This window comes from Arachis hypogaea, chromosome 5 (genome assembly GCF_003086295.3).
Source record: "Arachis hypogaea cultivar Tifrunner chromosome 5, arahy.Tifrunner.gnm2.J5K5, whole genome shotgun sequence".
Taxonomy (NCBI): Eukaryota; Viridiplantae; Streptophyta; class Magnoliopsida; order Fabales; family Fabaceae; genus Arachis; species Arachis hypogaea.
The window spans coordinates 50,802,857-50,805,971 of record NC_092040.1 but is presented as its reverse complement, the minus strand read 5'-3'; the positions used below and the strand labels follow the sequence as shown (position 1 = coordinate 50,805,971).

The window sequence follows — 3,115 nt, the reverse complement described above, 5'->3', positions numbered from 1 at the left end:
CAAACTTAGAATATGAAACTAGACTCAACTAAAAGACTCTAAACCAACAAAAATAAAACAGTCCTAATCTAAGCAACAAGATAAGCCGTCAGTTGTCCAAACTCAACAATCCCCGGCAACGGCGCCAAAAACTTGGTGCACGAAATTGCAATCACACTTTTGCAATCCCGCACAACTAACCAGCAAGTGTACTGGGTCGTCCAAGTAATACCTTGCGTGAGCAAGGGTCGATCCCACAGAGATTGTCGGCTTGAAGCAAGCTATGGTTATCTTGTAAATCTTAGTCAGGATATCAGAAATTATCAGGATTGATTGTGAAAAGCAAAAGAACATGAAATGGTTACTTGTTTTGCATTAATGGAGAATAGGTTGAGGTTTGGAGATGCTCCATCTTCTGAATCTCTGCTTTCCTACTATCTTCTTCTTCAGTCACGCAAGTCTCCTTCCATGGCAAGCTGTATGTAGGGTTTCACCGTTGTCAATGGCTACCTCCCATCCTCTCATTGGAACGATTCCTAATGCCCTGTCACGGCACGGCATTCCATCTGTCGGTTCTCAATCAGGCCGGAATAGAATCCAGTAATTCTTTTGCGTCTGTCACTAACGCCCCGCCTTCAGGAGATTGAAGCACGTCACAGTCATTCAATCATTGAATCCTACTCAGAATACCACAGACAAGGTTTAGACCTTCCGGATTCTCTTGAATGCCGCCATCAGTCTAGCTTATACCACGAAGATTCCGGTTAAAGAACCCAAGAGATAACTACTTAATCTAAGGTAGAACGGAGGTGGTTGTCAGTCACACGTTCATGGTTGAGAATGATGATGATTGTCACGGATCATCACATTCATCCGGATTAAGAACAAGTATTATCTTGGAATGGAAGCAAGCATGATTGAATGAGAAACAGTAGTAATTGCATTAATCCATCAAGACACAGCAGAGCTCCTCACCCCCAACCATGGGGTTTAGAGACTCATGCTATGGAAGAAAACGTGTAAAATTTCATAAGGTTATCAAAAGGTTGCATAGGGTACTGATACAATGTCAAAAGATCCTATAAATAGTAAACTAGTGTCCTAAGGTTTACAGAAATGAGTAAATGACAGAAAAATCCACTTCCGAGCCCACTTGGTGTGTGCTTGGGCTGAGCAATGAAGGAATTTCGTGTAGAGACCTTTTCTGGAGTTAAACGCCAGTTCTCATGCCAGTTTGGGCGTTTAACTCCAAGTTTTATGCCAGTTCCGGCGTTTAACGCTGGAATTTCTGTAGGTGACTTTGAGCGCCGGTTTGGGCCATCAAATCTTGGGAAAACTATGGACTATGATATATTGATGGAAAGCCCAGGATGTCTACTTTCCAACGCCGTTGAGAGCGCGCCAATTGGGCTTCTGTAGCTCCAGAAAATCCGCTTCGAGTGCAGGGAGGTCAGAATCCAACAGCATCTGCAGTCCTTTTTGGTCTCGAAATCAGATTTTTGCTCAGGACCCTCAATTTCAGCCAGAAAATACCTGAAATCACAGAAAAACACACAAACTCATAGTAAAGTCCAGAAAAGTGAATTTTTGCTAAAAACTAATAAAAATATACTAAAAACTAACTAAATCATACTAAAAACATACTAAAAACAATGCCAAAAAGCATACAAATTATCCGCTCATCAATTCTCCTTTTGGATTCTCTTCTGTATTGTTTGGAAGAGTACTAGGAGGGAGTTCAGTAACTTTCTTACTCAGCTGACCTACTTGTGTCTCCAAGTTTCTAATGGAGGACCTTGTTTCAGTCATGAAACTTTGAGTGGTTTTGATTAGATCAGAGACCATGGTTGCTAAGTCAGAGTGGCTCTACCTAGAATTCTCTGTCTGTTGCTGAGAAGATGATGGAAAAGGCTTGCCATTGCTAAACCTGTTTCTTCCACTATTATTGTTGTTGAAACCTTGTTGAGGTCTCTATTGGTCCTTCGATAAGAGATTTGGATGATTTCTCCATGAAGGATTATAGGTGTTTCCATAGGGTTCTCCCATGTAATTCACCTCTTCCATTGATGGGTTCTCAGGATTATAAGCTTCTTCTTCAGATGAAGCATCCTTAGTACTGCCTGGTGCAGCTTGCATTTCGGACAGACTTTGAGAAATCATATTGACTTGCTGAGTCAATATTTTGTTCTGAGCCAATATGGCATTCAGAGTATCAATCTCAAGAACTTCTTTCTTCTGATTCGTCCCATTGTTCATAAGATTCCTTTCAGAAGTGTACATGAATTGGTTATTTGCAACCATTTCAATGAGTTCTTGAGCTTCTGTAGGCGTCTTCTTCAGATGAAGAGATCCTCCAGCAGAGCTGTCCAATGACATCTTGGACAGTTCAGACAAACCATCATAGAAGATACCTATGATGCTCCATTCAGAAAGCATGTCAAAAGGACACTTTCTGATCAATTGTTTGTATCTTTCCCAAGCTTCATAGAGGGATTCACCTTCCTTCTGTCTGAAGGTTTGGACTTCCACTCTAAGCTTACTCAATTTTTGAGGTGGAAAGAACGTTGCCAAGAAGGCATTGACTAGCTTTCCCTAAGAGTTCAGGCTTTCTTTAGGTTGTGAGTCCAACCATATCCTAGCTCTGTCTCTTACAGCAAAAGGGAATAGCATAAGTCTGTAGACCTCAGGGTCAACCCCATTAGTCTTGACAGTATCACAGATTTGTAAGAACTCAGCTAAAACCTGATGAGGATCTTCCAATGGAAGTCCATGGAACTTGCAATTCTATTGCATTAGAGAAACTAATTGAGGCTTAAGCTCAAAGTTGTTTGCTCCAATGGCAGGGATAGACTTCTCCTATAGAAGTCGGGAGTAGGTGCAGTAAAGTCACGCAGACCTTCCTTGCATTGTTGGCATTGTTGTTATTCTCGGCTGCCATGTGTTCTTCTTTGAAGATTTCTGTTAGGTCCTCTACAGAGAGTAGTGCTTTAGCTTCTCTTAGCTTTCGCTTCAAGGTCTTTTCAGGTTCAGGGTCAGCCTCAACAAGAATGCTTTTGTCTTTTCTTCTGCTCATATGAAAGAGAAGAGAACAAGAAAGTATTGAATCCTCTATGTCACAGTATAGAGATTCCTTGAG

At 41.4% G+C, this 3,115-nt stretch overlaps 1 non-coding gene across 1 annotated transcript; it reads left to right on the top strand.

Annotated features, from left to right (window-relative positions):
• The first annotated feature begins 2,409 nt into the window (after nt 1–2,409).
• LOC112804969 (small nucleolar RNA R71) lies at nt 2,410–2,517 on the top strand. The gene has a single exon (XR_003203585.1). It is a non-coding gene; the product is annotated as a small nucleolar RNA R71 (small nucleolar RNA).
• Nucleotides 2,518–3,115: the final 598 nt, after the last annotated feature.